The sequence below is a fragment of the Anomaloglossus baeobatrachus genome, chromosome 5 (assembly GCF_048569485.1).
Source record: "Anomaloglossus baeobatrachus isolate aAnoBae1 chromosome 5, aAnoBae1.hap1, whole genome shotgun sequence".
Taxonomy (NCBI): domain Eukaryota; kingdom Metazoa; phylum Chordata; class Amphibia; order Anura; family Aromobatidae; genus Anomaloglossus; species Anomaloglossus baeobatrachus.
In genome coordinates this window covers 503,811,966-503,829,858 of record NC_134357.1, presented here as the reverse complement: position 1 = coordinate 503,829,858, position 17,893 = coordinate 503,811,966, and the positions used below count along the sequence as shown (strand labels likewise).

Here is a 17,893-nt window from a genome sequence, read left to right as displayed (position 1 = left end):
AGCATCGCACCCTCTCTCTCTCTCCCCCCCTTCCCCCAGGCAGAGCATCGCACCCTCTCTCTCTCTCTCCCCCCCTTCCCCCAGGCAGAGCATCGCACCCTCTCTCTCTCTCTCCCCCCCTTCCCCCAGGCAGAGCATCGCACCCTCTCTCTCTCTCTCCCCCCCTTCCCCCAGGCAGAGCATCGCACCCTCTCTCTCTCTCTCCCCCCCTTCCCCCAGGCAGAGCATCGCACCCTCTCTCTCTCTCTCCCCCCCTTCCCCCAGGCAGAGCATCGCACCCTCTCTCTCTCTCTCCCCCCCTTCCCCCAGGCAGAGCATCGCACCCTCTCTCTCTCTCTCCCCCCCTTCCCCCAGGCAGAGCATCGCACCCTCTCTCTCTCTCTCCCCCCCTTCCCCCAGGCAGAGCATCGCACCCTCTCTCTCTCTCTCCCCCCCTTCCCCCAGGCAGAGCATCGCACCCTCTCTCTCCCCCCCTTCCCCCAGGCAGAGCATCGCACCCTCTCTCTCCCCCCCTTCCCCCAGGCAGAGCATCGCACCCTCTCTCTCCCCCCCTTCCCCCAGGCAGAGCATCGCACCCTCTCTCTCCCCCCCTTCCCCCAGGCAGAGCATCGCACCCTCTCTCTCCCCCCCTTCCCCCAGGCAGAGCATCGCACCCTCTCTCTCCCCCCCTTCCCCCAGGCAGAGCATCGCACCCTCTCTCTCTCCCCCCCTTCCCCCAGGCAGAGCATCGCACCCTCTCTCTCTCCCCCCCCTTCCCCCAGGCAGAGCATCGCACCCTCTCTCTCTCCCCCCCTTCCCCCAGGCAGAGCATCGCACCCTCTCTCTCTCCCCCCCTTCCCCCAGGCAGAGCATCGCACTCTCTCTCTCCCCCCCTTCCCCCAGGCAGAGCATCGCACTCTCTCTCTCTCCCCCCCTTCCCCCAGGCAGAGCATCGCACTCTCTCTCTTTCCCCCCCTTCCCCCAGGCAGAGCATCGCACTCTCTCTCTCTCTCCCCCCCTTCCCCCAGGCAGAGCATCGCACTCTCTCTCTCTCCCCCCCTTCCCACAGGCAGAGCATCGCACCCTCTCTCTCCCCCCCTTTCCACAGGCAGAGCATCGCACCCTCTCTCTCCCCCCCTTCCCACAGGCAGAGCATCGCACCCTCTCTCTCCCCCCCTTCCCACAGGCAGACCCCCCCCCCCCCTTCCCACAGGCAGAGCATCGCACCCTCTCTCTCTCCCCCCCTTCCCACAGGCAGAGCATCGCACCCTCTCTCTCTCCCTTCCCACGGTCAGAGCATTGCACTTACTGCTGCAGACTATTGCACCCAGAGACGGTGACCTACAATCCCTTTTTATTTCCCCGAGGCTCATACATGATAAGCTCCATCAGATATTACCTCCTGTTACATCACACCCAGGGCTGGAAACAGCAGAAACAGGGAAGAGGGGAAACATCCTGCTGCTTGTACGGCAACTGCGCACTGACTGCCGGGAACTACAGGCTCCTCCCACACAAGAGGCCGGTCACATGGGTGTGACGTCATCAGAGGTCCTTCTGGCCACTGGGATCTAGACTCTACCCTCTGCTGAAGGAGGTATGTGGAGCTGGTTGAGCCTAGAATGTATGGGCTCCTGTCAGGTGTATATTAGTGAGGACATCAGACTGTATGGGCTCCTGTCAGGTATATATTAGTGAGGACATCAGACTGTATGGGCTCCTGTCAGGTGTATATTAGTGAGGACATCAGACTGTATGGGCTCCTGTCAGGTATATATTAGTGAGGACATCAGACTGTATGGGCTCCTGTCAGGTATATATTAGTGAGGACATCAGACTGTATGGGCTCCTGTCAGGTGTATATTAGTGAGGACATCAGACTGTATGGGCTCCTGTGAGGTGTATATTAGTGAGGACATCAGACTGTATGGGCTCCTGTGAGGTGTATATTAGTGAGGAAATCAGACTGTATGGGCCGCTGTCAGGTGTATATTAGTGAGGACATCAGACTGTATGGGCTCCTGTCAGGTATATATTAGTGAGGGCATCAGACTGTATGGGTTCCTGTCAGGTGTATATTAGTGAGGACATCAGACTGTATGGGCTCCTGTCAGGTATATATTAGTGAGGACATCAGACTGTATGGGCTCCTGTCAGGTATATATTAGTGAGGACATCAGACTGTATGGGCTCCTGTCAGGTATATATTAGTGAGGACATCAGAATGTATGGGCCCCTGTCAGGTATATATTAGTGAGGACATCAGACTGTATGGGCTCCTGTCAGGTATATATTAGTGAGGACATCAGAATGTATGGGCTCCTGTCAGGTATATATTAGTAAGGACATCAGACTGTATGGGCTCCTGTCAGGTATATATTAGTGAGGACATCAGAATGTATGGGCCCCTGTCAAGTATATATTAGTGAGGACATCAGACTTTTTTTCTTTTGGAAAAATGGCTTCCTGGGAGAATGGCCTTTTAGCCCATGTTGATACCGTACTCGTTTTACTCTGGATAATGACCTATTCTTACCAACTTCCACCAGCATCTTCACAAGGTCTTCTTCTTTTGTTCTTGGGTTGACATGTACATTTCTGACCAAAGCACGTTCATCTTTGGTACACAGAACCCATCTATTTCCTGAGTAATACGATGGCTAGACATTCCTATTTTGTTCGTACTAGCGTATAATTGTTTATAAAGAAGAACCAGACTTGTGCAAGTCCACAATTCTCTTCCTGAGATCTTGGCTTATTTCTCTACACTTTCTCATGATGCTACATAAAAAAGCAGTGTGTTTCAGACGTACATTAAAATAAAAGCACAGGTGTGTCTCTAATTAACCCCTTCACGACCATGAATGGATCTTTCCGTCATGGTGCCCTGGGCCTTAAAGACCAAGGACGGATCTTTCCATCATGGCGTAATCGCAGCACCGGAGCCTCCGGTGACTGCGATCGGTTAACATAAACCACAGATTCGGGGAGGAGGGGACCTGTACCTGACCTCAGGAGGGGTGGTGCCTCCTCCCCGGACCTACGGAGGCTGTGATTGGCTGACAAACGCCGCTCAACCAATCACAGCCACTGTAATGTTCCAGCCATTTAAAATGACTGAAACATTGAAATCCAGCCCTGACCAGTGCAGCTGTAGCACTGGCCATTGGCTGGAGCTGGGTGACCTCACTGGATCACCTTCCCCCAGTTCCAGCAGCTCTGATTGGAGAGATCGGCCTTGTGACCGATCTCTCCAATCACCATGGACCTGTTGCCGGTGACCGCCCCCATCAGCTTCACTTGTCGTCCCTGCAGCACGCCAGCACAGTGAGTGTATACAGTGCAATGGCAGGGCGACAAGCTCCGGTTCCATGCTGTTATGTGACCGGAGCATGGGACCCGGAAGTTGCTGCGCTGCCATTGCACTGTATGAAACCGGCGAAAAGCCTCCCGATCCGCCGCTGCCCTCCGCGATCTGCCACCTGTCTCCCCAATCTGCTGCCCGCACCCCCACCCCCACACCTCCCAATCCGCCGCCGCAGCTGCCCTCCGCGATCTGCCACCTGTCTCCCTGATCTGCTGCCCGCACCCCCACCCCCACACCTCCCAATCCGCCGCCGCAGCTGCCCTCCGCGATCTGCCACCTGTCTCCCCGATCTGCTGCCCACACCCCCACCCCTCGTGATCTGCTACCCCCACCCCCACACCTCCCAATCCGCCGCTGCCCTCCGCGATCTGCCACCTGTCTCCCCGATCTGCTGCCCGCACCCCTCCCCTCGTGATCTGCTGCCCGCACCCTCACCCCCACACCTCCTAATCCGCCGCCGCCCTCCGCGATCTGCCACCTGTCTCCCCGATCTGCTGCCCGCACCCCCACACCTCCCGATCCACCGCTGCCCTCCGCGATCTGCCACCTGTCTCCCCGATCTGCTGCCCGCACCTCCACCTCTCCCGATCCGCCGCTGCCCTCCGCGATCTGCCACAGTGTCACCGCTCTCCCCGATCTGCCCGGCCTCTCCCCTTCGTGATCGGCTGCCTACCCCCTCTCCTCCGTTATGCGCTGCGCGCCCCCTCTCCTCCGTTATGCGCTGCGCGCCCCCTCTCCTCCGTTATGCGCTGCGCGCCCCCTCTCCTCCGTTATGCGCTGTGCGCCCCCTCCCCTCAGTTATGTGCTGCCCGCCGCTCCCCTTCGTGATCAGCTGGCGCCCTGTCCCCTCCGTGATGTCCTGCCCACTCCCCCCCACCTCTCACCCCCGTGATCGGCTACCCGCCCCCTCCCCTGTCACCCCTGTGATGTGTGCTCCCTCCCCTGTCACCCCTGTGATGTGTGCTCCCTCCCCTGTCACCCCTGTGATGTGTGCTCCCTCCCCTGTCACCCCTGTGATGTGTGCTCCCTCCCCTGTCACCCCTGTGATGTGTGCTCCCTCCCCTGTCACCCCTGTGATGTGTGCTCCCTCCCCTGTCACCCCTGTGATGTGTGCTCCCTCCCCTGTCACCCCTGTGATGTGTGCTCCCTCCCCTTTCACCCCCGTGAGGTGTGCTCCCTCCCCTGTCACCCCTGTGATGTGTGCTCCCTCCCCTGTCACCCCACCCCCGTGATGTGTGCTCCCTCCCCTGTCACCCCTGTGATGTGTGCTCCCTCCCCTTTCACCCCTGTGATGTGTGCTCCCTCCCCTGTCACCCCTGTGATGTGTGCTCCCTCCCCTGTCACCCCTGTGATGTGTGCTCCCTCCCCTGTCACCCCTGTGATGTGTGCTCCCTCCCCTGTCACCCCTGTGATGTGTGCTCCCTCCCCTTTCACCCCCGTGAGGTGTGCTCCCTCCCCTGTCACCCCTGTGATGTGTGCTCCCTCCCCTGTCACCCCACCCCCGTGATGTGTGCTCCCTCCCCTGTCACCCCCGTGATGTGTGCTCCCTCCCCTGTCACCCCCGTGATGTGTGCTCCCTCCCCTGTCACCCCCGTGATGTGTGCTCCCTCCCCTGTCACCCCCGTGATGTGTGCTCCCTCCCCTGTCACCCCCGTGATGTGTGCTCCCTCCCCTGTCACCCCCGTGATGTGTGCTCCCTCCCCTGTCACCCCCGTGATGCGTGCTCCCTCCCCTGTCACCCCCGTGATGTGTGCTCCCTCCCCTGTCACCTCCGTGATGTGTGCTCCCTCCCCTGTCACCCCCGTGATGTGTGCTCCCTCCCCTGTCACCCCCGTGATGTGTGCTCCCTCCCCTGTCACCCCCGTGATGTGTGCTCCCTCCCCTGTCACCCCCGTGATGTGTGCTCCCTCCCCTGTCACCCCCGTGATGTGTGCTCCCTCCCCTGTCACCCCCGTGATGTGTGCTCCCTCCCCTGTCACCCCCGTGATGTGTGCTCCCTCCCCTGTCACCCCCGTGATGTGTGCTCCCTCCCCTGTCACCCCCGTGATGTGTGCTCCCTCCCCTGTCACCCCCGTGATGTGTGCTCCCTCCCCTGTCACCCCCGTGATGTGTGCTCCCTCCCCTGTCACCCCCGTGATGTGTGCTCCCTCCCCTGTCACCCCCGTGATGTGTGCTCCCTCCCCTGTCACCCCCGTGATCTGTGCTCCCTCACCTGTCACCCCGTGATCTGCTGTCCGCTCTCCCGCCACCTCTCACCCCAGTGATCTGCGCTCCCTCACCTCTCACCCCCGTGATCTGCGCTCCCTCACCTCTCACCCCCGTGAGCTGCGCTCCTTCACCTCTCACCCCCGTGATCTGTGCTCCTTCACCTCTCACCCCCGTGATCTGTGCTCCCTCACCTCTCACCCCCGTGATCTGTGCTCCCTCACCTCTCACCCCCGTGATCTGTGCTCCCTCACCTCTCACCCCCGTGATCTGTGCTCCCTCACCTCTCACCCCCGTGATCTGTGCTCCCTCACCTCTCACCCCCGTGATCTGTGCTCCCTCACCTCTCACCCCCGTGATCTGTGCTCCCTCACCTCTCACCCCCGTGATCTGTGCTCCCTCACCTCTCACCCCCGTGATCTGTGCTCCCTCACCTCTCACCCCCGTGATCTGTGCTCCCTCACCTCTCACCCCCGTGATCTGTGCTCCCTCACCTCTCACCCCCGTGATCTGTGCTCCCTCACCTCTCACCCCCGTGATCTGTGCTCCCTCACCTCTCACCCCCGTGATCTGTGCTCCCTCACCTCTCACCCCTGTGATCTGTGCTCCCTCACCTCTCACCCCCGTGATCTATGCTCTGCTCACCTGTCTCCCCCGTGATCTGCGCTGCACTCCCTCTCACCCTCCCCGATCTGCTGCCTCCTTCATCTCCTGTGATCCTGCTGCCTAGATCCATCCTGTAAGGTAACTATCCCCAATCTCACCTCCCACTCCCATCCCCCCTTCACCCCATCCTCTGCCGATCCTGCATCCACTGCGTCCTTTCCCATCCGCCCCCACCCTATCCCAGCCGCCTCCACCCTATCCCAGCCACCTCCGTCTCACAATCACAGATGCTCCCTTTATATGCCGCTGCCCCCGACATCTGCTGCTGTTCTGATCCATCCTGTAAGTATTGTTCGTGGCTCTTTTCTAACTATCCCCAATTGCATCTCCCACTCCCTCCCCCCCTCCCCCACCTGCTTGCCGCCAAGTGCTGATCAGCTACGTGATTGGCTGATCAGGTACGTAATTGGTGCTCTAGTTTTTGCTTTTTTTGTGCACCCCAAATAAAAAACAAAACAAAACTTGAACAATTAGGTACCTGATCAGCAATCGTCCTGCAGTCGTACTCGACTTTGGACAGGACTTCTTTTTTCCATCCCACCTAGTCCCCCCCTTTTTTGCAGAACATTCGTGCGTATGCCCTGTTTTTTTTTCTATGCCATGGGAGGTCTAGTTTCCAAAATGGGGTCACATGTGGGAGAGCTCCACTGTTTCGGCACCTCAAGGGGTCTCCAAACACAACATGGAATACGCTAATTATCCCAGACAATTTTGCGTTTGAAAAGTCAAATGACGCTCCTTGCCTTCCGAGCCCTGCTGTGCGCCCAAACATTTGATTTCCACCACATATGAGGTATCTGTGTACTCAGGAGAAATTGCACCATACATTTTATGGTGCAATTTTTCCTGATACCCTTGTGAAAAAAAGCTACGTGGTTGAAGTAACAATTTTGTGGTAAAATCTTTTTTTTTATTTTCACGGCTCAACTCTATTAACTTTTGTGAAGCCCCCAGAGGATCAAAGTGCTCAATAAACATGTAGATAAATTCCATGAGGGGTCTAGTTTCCAAAATGGGGTCACATGTGGGGGAGCTCCACTGTTTCGGCACTTCAGGGGCTCTCCAAACGCAACATGGTGCGGCTAACGATTCCAGCTAATTTTCTGTCCAAAAAGTCAAATGACGCTCCTTCCCTTCCGAGTCCTGCCGTGCGCCCAAACAGTGTTTTTTTGCCACATATGAGGTATCTGCGTGCTCAGAAGAAATTGCCCAACAAATTTTGGGGGTTCATTTAATCCTGCTAACCTTGTGAAATGCAATATTTGAGGCTAAATTAACATTTTTGTTGCAAAAAGTAAAATGTTCATTTTTTCCTTCCACATTGCTTTCGTTACTGTGAAGCACCAGAAGGGTTAATAACCTTCTTGAATGTGGTTTTGAGTAGCCTGAGGGGTGCCGTTTTTGGAATGGTGTCACTTTTGGGTGTTTTGTGTCATGTAGACCTTTCAAAATCGCTTCAAATGTGATGTGGTCCCTAAAAAAAGTGGCTTTATAAATTTTGTTGTAAAAATGAGAAATTGCTCATAAACTTTGAACCCCTATAACTTCCTTGATTTTTTTTTTTTGTTCCCCAAAAGAGGTAAAGTAGACATGTGGGAAATGTTATTTATTAATTATTTTGTGTCATATGTCTCGTTGGTTTTAGAGCATAAAAATTCAAAGTTTGAAAATTACAAAATTTTCGCGAAATTTCCGTTTTTTTCACAAAGAAACGCAAAAAATATCGGCCTAAATTTACCACTAACATGAAGCCCAATATGTCACAAAAAACAATCTCAGAATCACCGGGATCCGTTGAAGCGTTCCAGAGTTATAACCTCATAAAGTGACACTGGTCAAAATTGCAAAAAATGGCCTGGTTTTTAGGGTCAAAATAGGCTTGGGGCTGAAGGGGTTAACTGAGATGTTGCCAATAAACCTATCAGAAGCTTCCAAATACATGACATCATCACATGGGCTGACCCATATTGTTTAAAGACATTATTTTATATTATATATATATATATATTATATATATATAATGAAAGTCATATTAAGGAGAAAAGAAATCCAAACCTATAGGGCCCTGTGTATGGAAAAAAAGTGATTGTCCCCCCCCCCCTTTAAAACCTAAATTAACTGTGGTTTATCATATCTTTGGTAAGTTGAGTTTATTATCTCTAGCCACACCCAGGCCTGATTACTGCCACATCGATTCTTATTCAAAAAATAACTTTAATAGGACCTGCCTGAGAAGCTGAAGTGGACCAAAATGCTATCACAGACATCTCCACAGCATCATACACCCACCGAATCTCACTACAGGCAAACCCCCACAGCATCATACACACCCCAAATCCCACCACTAGCATCCCCCCAGCATCATACACCCCCCTCAAATCTCCACAGCATCGTACACCCTTCAAATGCTACTACATGAATCCCCCATAGCATCAAACACCACCCACATATCACCGCAGGCATCCCAACAGCATCGTACACAACCCAAATCTCACTAAAGGCTTTCCCCACAGCATTGTTCACCCCTTGAATCCCAACACAGGAGTCCCCACAACATCGTACACCTGTTACGGGGGAACTGGCAGATTAGGATAAGGTGGTATATATTCTAATCGCCAGTCGGGGCCTGTCTTGCTAAATTCTACTAAAAAGGGGGCTGAAAGCCCGTACTTACGAAGCGCTCACTGATATCCTAATCAGGCACGAATACTAATATTCTTTATAGCAAGATACTATATATTTTAATAGCACATGAATATATATATAGTCAATGGTACATAGGCATAAGAACTATAGTCATAGAAACTTATACAATAACAGAAATATGCATCAACATTACCGTTATGTTGTAGCAATCCTTTCACATCGGAGGGAACTCGAGTTAATGATAAGGAATCAACATGGCATCTTGCATCACAGGAACAGTGCGTACGTACACTTCAATGTCCTGGAAGGTTTCCCTAACATTAAGCGAGTCTGGTGTATTTTTATAGGAAAACATTGTAGGTTGTGTTTAAATGGTCACCAGCATGTGACAGCTGAGTCATGTTCATTTAACTTGACCACAAAATGCTGTGGGCACCGGCAGCTTCCTGCACATTCTGCCAGTTGACAACTGACCGACCACAGTTTGACCATAGTGTTAGTGAAATATTGCAATGAGCCGTAAATTTCATATGCAAGCTTCCTTAAACCTGTCTTTAAGCTAACCACAAGTTTCCGGCAAGTGGAACTGTAAATGTTACTTCCTTATTATCTAAAAACTGCTTCAAAACCTGGTTGACATGTATTCCTTGGTCATCATTAGTGGCCCTCCAAAGGACATCTCTTTGATACTGAATTATTGATAGGTCAAATAATATCTGGGATCACTCCTATCTTTTGATTATGATTCCTATCTAATTACATTCAAACTTCAGTCATATCACATTGGTATCACAATCGGTCCTTGATCCCAGGGATTATTTTCCATCATCAGTATTCCACTAGAAGAAGATCACTCGGAATACACCATACCATGACCAAGAAATATTGTTTGCCACAAATTGTCTTGCTTTGTTTAGATAAACGTTGAATCACAAATATAATCAGTTTCACTACTATGTATAGTATATTAAAACTAAAAGCAATATTATCTGAAAAGCTCCCTTGAATATCATGTGTTTTGGCATTTGCTCGATATTCAAAGGAATCATTACACATTACATTTCCCGATATGTTACTAGAAGTTTCACTAGTCCCATTTATGAACATATTGGCATAAGGCCATAACATATCATGAATTGTCTTTTCCACTAAGCTGGGTTTAAAAGCATCTACAGTATTTATAGATGTCCCAAAACTTATTTTTATATTCCCTATAGGGATGAATCCCAGGTTAGTCAGTCCAGTCTTATATCTTAGTACCCAAATTCCTCCCATAAAAGCCAGATATTGCAAATTGGTGACTGTTGCATTCAAATTGCCTTGCCACCATGGAAGATTGATCCATCCCACTATGGAAATGGGTACTGTAGTATTCTATAGACGAACACTTCGAGTGTCTTTATCAGCAAGATGATCAGAACAACTTTTCTACTTTAAGATTTCCTCCATCGATACCGGGACATCCAGATAAGGGATACTGGTGGCTGTAACCGAAGAATGTGTACAGATCCAGCAATCTGTGTGTTGAAAATGTGATGGTGCATCAGAAATTCATTCGCCATAGGTTCCTCCTGATGTAGACTTGTCCATCCAAGGACCAAAGAGGCAAACATCAAACACAGGAATTTCTCCATCTCATCACTATCGAGCTCTTCCCAATAACCGATACCATGGATTCCGCTTATTTACCACACCTTCTGCAAATAAAGATACACTATTATTCTCGTAAATAACATTTTTCTTGTGGGACATATTCCCACTTCTCCACTCCTGGTCTCATTATCAGGAGAGTACGATCTTTTCCGACCGCTATTACCTCTGTCTCTGAGGGCGGTCCTTGGAGGTTTTGAATCCATATTTTTGCTCCTACATTTTTAATATTAGAGGATCCAAAACCTTTAGTACCCCGTATTGTTAATTCTGCCGGGGCAGTTCCTTCTCTTATTTCAGACAAGTTTATTGGAATTATCAACACCTGAGCCACCTTCTGGTGTTTCATCAAGATCAAAGGTTCATTTCCAAAATTTAGCATCAGTACCTTGATTTCTCCCTGATAATCTGCATCTATTACCCCTCCCACCACTATGGCTCCTTTTAACACTAAACTAGAACGAGTGGCTATTTGACCATAATGATCCTTTGGTATCTGGCAACCCAATCCTGTTGAAATTGGTTTTACCTTACCTGGGGGTACCACGACAGTTTCCAATGTACTGAGGTCTAAACCTGCTGAATAAGGTGTCGCTCTTTCTGGTGTGCCCAAACAGCTGTACCTTGTCTTGTCAACTGTTGGACTGACTTGTCTGATGGCTGCTGCTTTATCTGCTTCTGAATTAAACAAACGTTCAAGTGAGTTAGTAGGGACATGAGCATCGACATGAAATACAGTGGTCTTGGTAGATTGACTAATCCCTTCAATGTCTTGCCACACTTCCCTGACCATCTCAAACACATTTTGCTGTTCCTCTCCCCAGTGGAACTCATATTTTTTCCTCGTTACTTTGTACAAATGAGCCAACATTTGTCCCAAATGAGGGATATGTTGTCTCCAAAAATCAAACAATCCAATATAAGACTGAGTCTCCTGTTTGGATTTAGGGACCGGAAAATTAATAATTTTCTGTCTGGCATTGGACAAGATCTCTCTGTGCCCCTTGTTCCACTGAATCCCTAGACATGTAACCACCTGAGAAGGTCCTTGAACCTTGGCATCATTGATTTCCCATCCTTTACTCCACATATGAGCAACCAGTTTTGTCAATTGATCTTTCACACTTTGCTCATCTTGTCCTTGTATCATTATATCATTGATATAATGTGAAATCTGCATTTCCTTATGACAAGACATAACCCCAAAGGAGAATTTTCCTTCGGTTAGATTAAGAGTCATCCATTTTAGGATATCAATTCCCAAAATATATTCTGGTATAGGTACTACCAGTACCGTATACTCCTTGATAGGTAAATTACCTATCTTCAAAGCTACCTGTGTCTGAACCCCGGTGATCACTTGACCACCTAGTCCAGCAATTTTTACTTGAGGTCTTTTTATTTTTTCTGGGTTTCCATGAATTAAAGTAGCCTCCGCCCCCGTGTCAATCAAAGCTGGGACTCTTTGAACATTTCCCCCTTTCCAATGTATGCTAAGATTGACGTAGGGACGTTCGTCCCTTTTTATCAATAGGGGGGCTTGGCTGGCTACCTATAGTAAATCACTTCCTTCTGAACTTTCATTTACACAGACTTCAGTCTGTGCATTAGCCCTTCCTTCCGTAACCTTTGTGGCCACGGCTGCAGCCAGTTCTTCCCATGGATAAACTGACTGAAAATCTTCCCAAGACACTTTCTTTGGGGTTTTTTCCCCTTTTCCCTCTAATTTCTTTACCTTGGGGGTTTTTGAACCCCCTTCCACATTTGTAGTGGTCACTTTCTTTGCAGATAGAACTTTCTGTTTGTACAACTTCCATAATTCTCCTGTCTCCTTTCCATCAATCCTTTCCTTATTGATCCCGGCTTTAAGCAAAGCCTGGAACATGTCTTTGCGAGACACCCGTGGGGCCTCCCCTACTGATTTCTTTTTCCAATCAGGATTGTTTGGCTTACTGTTACCAACCGGGCCTCCAGGGGATGATTTATCCCACTGTCCCATATCCTGTAACTCCCTCATCCTCCCTAGAACTACACCGATTGATTCTCCAGTCAGCGCTACAGTTAAGGTTAAAATAACTGTTTTGTATGCTGGAGGAGCATGTTTAACCAGCCTATTTCTTATGCTGGCTGTCAATGGGTACTGGAGATAATCATCATCCATTCCCAAAAGAGGAAGAGCATTCCTCATTGCTTCTTCCTTCAGCCTTTCCATACCATCTTTTAAGGTATACCAAGGTTTATCATTGATAGGAAAGTCTGCTTCTGATGGGTATTTGTCCAGAAAAGCATGGGCTAAGATCATGATTAAGTTTTGAGTACCATGCTCATTATGATCAACAAAATAATTTTTTATTGATCTCTGAATTACTGGGTCCCGAGACATGGTGACAAATTTTGCCACGTCTCCGGCGTCAAAGTGCACTCCACCTCCTCCGAGATCGTGCACCCTGACCAACCAGGGAATTTCTCCTTCTCCTGGTTTTTGTCTAAACTGTGTGTGAGACTGTGACCGGGGTTATCTATGACGGCCGGTATGTCTCGCCCAGGTTGTGCTCACTCCATGATAGAAAGTAAATCCACTATAGGGTTAATGCTGTTTCCCTACAGGCTTAAGGAAGGGTTAAAAGGAAACAGGAACGAGGGCAGGTGTGCCGGGTGTGGGGGAAGTGACCAGAACTTCCTGAGCCCTCTGCTGGAGAGGCACATGTATTTTGTTATGGACTTTTTGTTTGGACATTAAACACCGTGTGCTGTGAACCTTGATGCCTGGATCCCGTGTCTTCTGCTGCGCAGCCGACCGCGCTACCTCACATATGGTGGAGAATGCGGGCATGACAGCCGGTGAGGTGTAGCATCCATCCCTGGTGACCCAGCTGCGCATGTCCTGGATTCGAGCGGCTATACTACAGCCCAAACCCGGCGACGCCATGGAGGACATACTAAAGCATTTGGCTCAGGCTAATGCACAGCAGCAACAGGCTAATGCACAGCAGCTACAAACCAATGCACACCTGCTCCAATCCTTGCAAGTGCAGGAAAAAAAACTCCAAGAACAGTTGGATCAGGCCAATGCACGTCAGCAGCAATCCTTGCAAGTGCAGGTCAAAATGCACCAAGAACAGATGGAGCAGGCCAATGCACGTCAGCAGCAATCCTTGCAAGTGCAGGACAAAAGGCACCAAGAACAGATGGAGCAGGCCAATGCACGTCAGCAGCAAGCCTTACAATTGCAGGAAAAAAGGCACCAAGAACAGATGGTTCTCCTGGCCAAGTCGATCCGTGCCGGACCGGCAGCAACAACCCCGGGACCGGGTGACGACGGCAGCGTCCGGAAAGCGGTGAGACAAGCGTTGCAAAAGATGACCCCGGGTGATGATGTGGAAGCGTTCCTGGCGGTGTTTGAGCGGGTGGCCGAGCGGGAAAAGCTGCCGACCCCGCAGTGGGCTGAGGTATTGTCGCCCTATCTGACGGGGGAACCCCAAAAAGCGTACCTGGACCTCGGTACCGAGGACGCCATTGACTATGTGACCCTGAAAGCCGAAATACTGGCTCGGTTGGGGGTGAATACCTATGTACGGGCTCAGCGGGTAAATCAGTGGTTCTATGAGGAAGCCAAACCCGTACGCTCCCAGGCCTATGACTTATTACATCTTGTAAAAAAGTGGTTGCAGCCTGACACTCTGAGCCCGGCGCAAATGGTGGAAAGGGTAGTAGTGGATCGTTTTGTGCGCACTTTACCCGTCACCGTTCAACGGTGGGTAGGACAGGGTGACCCGAGTACCCTGGACCAATTAGTGTCCCTGGTAGAGCGGCATGTGGCTACGCAGGACTTGATACGGGACACTGAGACTTTGCGTACCGCCCGTCGGTCCGGCCCCTCCAAGCCTAGGGCCAAGGACCCACCGCCGACACCGGTACAGGAGTCCGCTACCATCCTGGCTGAGGCCGCGCCCGCCGTTCCTGAGGTCCGGAAGGCCATGTACCCTAAACGACAACTTGTCAAGGGGGTTTCCTTCCCTATTAGATGTTGGCGGTGCCAGCGGGTGGGACATATGGAAGCCCAGTGTCCACTCACCACGGAGCCCATGGATTGTGGGGTTACCCGGCGGGGTTCAATGTATGCTCAGGTGGTGTGTACCGCTGACCTGGTCTCCCCAGAGACAGAGCCCCACTTGTGCCAAATACAGGTGAATGGATGTCCGGTTACAGGATTGTTGGATTCCGGAAGCTTAGTGACCCTTGTGCGATCCACCTTGAGAGCTAAAGTAAAGGCCACAGGACGCACTGTGGGGGTGGTTTGCATACATGGGGACCGCCACGACTATCCCACGGGGATTGTCACCATCACAGCACCTTGCGGTCAGGTGCAACATGAGGTGGGACTTCTTAACACTCTTCCTTATGACGTGATCCTAGGAAGGGATCTGCCCTATTTTTGGACTTTATGGAGGGGACCCCCTAAGTCCCCTCAGATATTGGTCGGTCCGGGACCTGAGCCCTACAATCCTGAATCCGGGACACCTGCCGTAGGGGTCACGATGATAGGGACAGAGTGTGAACCCGATAGGTCACCCCTAGAGGTATTGGCAGGAGAGGCTGAGACGGTCGAGCCCATCCCGGAGTTGGAGGCGTCCCCGGATACGTTTGGGACAGCCCAACTCCAGGACCCTACGTTAATACATGCCCGGAGTCGGGTGACAGTAGTTGACGGGGTGGCACAGCTGCCCAGTGCCCAGGTAAGGTACCCCCATTTCGCTCTTAAGCAGGATTTACTCTACCGGGTAGATGAAATACGGGGCGTAGGGGTAGAACAGTTGGTGGTGCCCCAGCCGCATCGCCGGCGGGTCCTCGACTTGGCTCATAAACACCTGATGAGTGGCCACCTAGGGGTCAAGAAAACGCAGGAGCGAATATTGCAAAGGTTCTATTGGCCCGGGGTCTTTGGGGAGGTAAAACGGTTCTGCGAAACCTGCCCGGAGTGTCAGCTTACTGCACCCCTGACCCATTTTCGCAGTCCGTTGGTACCGTTACCCATTATAGAAGTCCCTTTTGAACGGATAGGGATGGATCTGGTGGGGCCCCTCGTAAAGTCCGCTCGAGGGCACCAACACATCCTAGTGATCGTTGACTATGCCACCCGGTATCCCGAGGCGATACCTCTCAGACATACTGCAGCAAAGCTTATAGCTCGGGAGTTGTTTGCTGTGTTCTGCCGGGTGGGATTGCCCAAGGAGATCCTTACGGATCAGGGGACCCCATTCATGTCTAAAGTGACCAAAGAGCTATGCCGGCTACTCCAGATCAAGCAGTTGCGTACGTCTGTGTATCATCCGCAAACGGACGGTTTAGTCGAGCGTTTCAATAAAACCCTGAAAACCATGCTAAGAAGGGTGATTTCAAAAGACGGGAAAGACTGGGATATGATGCTTCCCTATTTGATGTTTGCCATACGAGAGGTGCCACAGGCATCCACGGGGTTTTCGCCTTTTGAATTGTTATACGGGCGACATCCCCGGGGATTGTTGGACCTGGCAAAGGAAACATGGGAACAAGAGCCCACCCCCCATAAAAGTGTGATTGAACACATTTTGGGTATGCAGGACCGCATAAGCGCGGTCATGCCAATTGTGAAGGAGCACTTACAGGAGGCTCAGGCCGCGCAAAGCGGCCGCTACAATAGACAAGCCACCGTGCGGACCTTTAAACCCGGGGATCGGGTGTTGGTATTGATCCCCACGGCGGAGAGCAAATTCCTGGCTCAGTGGCAAGGCCCCTACGAGATAAAGGAAAGAGTAGGGGTGGTTAACTATAAAGTATTGCAGCCCGGTAGGCGGAAACCTGAACAAATATACCATGTCAACCTATTAAAACCTTGGCAGGAACGGGAAAGCCTGATGGCTGTTTTTTCCCCACCTCCCTCCTCTTCGGGTCGTTCACATCCGGCTCCAGCGACCTCCGGAGAGGACGAACCGGAAGTAAGGATTGGAGAAGCCCTCACCAAGCAACAGAGGCGAGAGGCCAGACGGTTGGTTCAGCAGAACCCCGATGTCTTCTCCGAGCTGCCCGGTAGGACCAGTCTGATACGACATGATATTGTCACCGAGCCCCACCTGAAGGTACGCCTGAAGTCATACCGGGTGCCGGAGGCTCGACGACAAGCCATATCGGAGGAAGTAAAGACAATGTTACGCCTGGGGGTCATCGAAAAATCCCGGAGTGAATGGGCTAGTCCGATTGTCCTAATACCAAAACCCGATGGCTCCTTAAGGTTCTGCAATGACTTTAGGAGATTGAACGAAATATCCAAGTTCGATCTCTACCCCATGCCCCGGGTGGATGAGCTGATTGATAGGCTGGGACAGGCGCGATATTTTACCACGCTCGACCTGACCAAAGGGTACTGGCAGGTGCCACTAACGGAGTCCGCCAAGGAGAAAACAGCTTTTGTTACGCCGGAGGGTCTCTTCCACTATGTTGTCTTGCCTTTTGGGTTACATGGCGCTCCGGCCACGTTCCAGAGGTTGATGGACTTAGTGCTGGAACCCCACCAGGCGTATGCATCAGCGTACCTGGATGACATCATTATTTACAGCTCCGATTGGCAGACCCACTTGGAACAGGTACAAGCGGTGGTGGACGCGCTTCGAACAGCCGGATTGACAGCCAATCCCAAGAAATGTGCATTGGGACTCACGGAAGCCCGCTACTTGGGCTACGTGATAGGCCAAGGAGTGATTAAGCCCCAAATTAACAAGGTTGAGGCGATCCAGAAGTGGCCTAGACCCCTGACCACGAAGCAGGTTAGGGCCTTCCTGGGTATCGTGGGGTACTACAGGAGGTTTGTAAAGGATTTTGCGGGACTATCAGCCCCCTTGACGGACCTTCTCAAAGGCAAGAAGTCCGTCATGGTGCGGTGGACTCCGCAGGCCGAGGACTCCTTCCGGGCCCTGAAGGGGGTCCTGTGCGGACAGCCCGTTCTGGTCAACCCTGATTTCCGGAAGGAGTTCATAGTACAGACTGACGCCTCGGAGGTCGGCCTGGGGGCAGTGCTGTCTCAGGTGGTTCAGGGGGAGGAACACCCCGTCACCTTCTTGAGTAGGAAGCTCACCCCTCCCGAGCGGAATTATAGCGTAGTGGAGAAGGAGTGCCTGGCGATCAAGTGGGCCTTGGAGTCCCTACGCTATTACCTGCTGGGACGGCAGTTTCGCTTGGTGACGGATCACTCTCCACTGGTCTGGATGAGGTCCGCCAAGGAACGGAATGCCCGGGTTACCCGGTGGTTCCTTTCTCTGCAGAACTTCCGGTTTACGGTTGAACACCGGGCCGGTAGGTTGCAGGGCAACGCCGATGCCTTGTCCCGCGGCCCGTGCTTGATGGCTG

General features: G+C 51.7%; 1 protein-coding gene across 2 annotated transcripts in view; it reads left to right on the top strand.

Moving 5' to 3' along the window:
• Positions 1–1,492: 1,492 nt before the first annotated feature.
• LOC142311935 (oocyte zinc finger protein XlCOF8.4-like) overlaps positions 1,493–17,893 on the top strand; it is a 56,190-nt gene continuing 39,789 nt past the window's right edge. The window contains exon 1 of one of the 2 annotated variants that reach the window (XM_075350803.1): positions 1,493–1,576. The gene's annotated coding sequence lies outside the window, so the exon portion shown is untranslated. Of the gene's footprint in view, positions 1,577–6,433; positions 6,500–17,893 lie in introns of those variants that run through there. The other variant, XM_075350804.1, reaches the window with a different exon arrangement.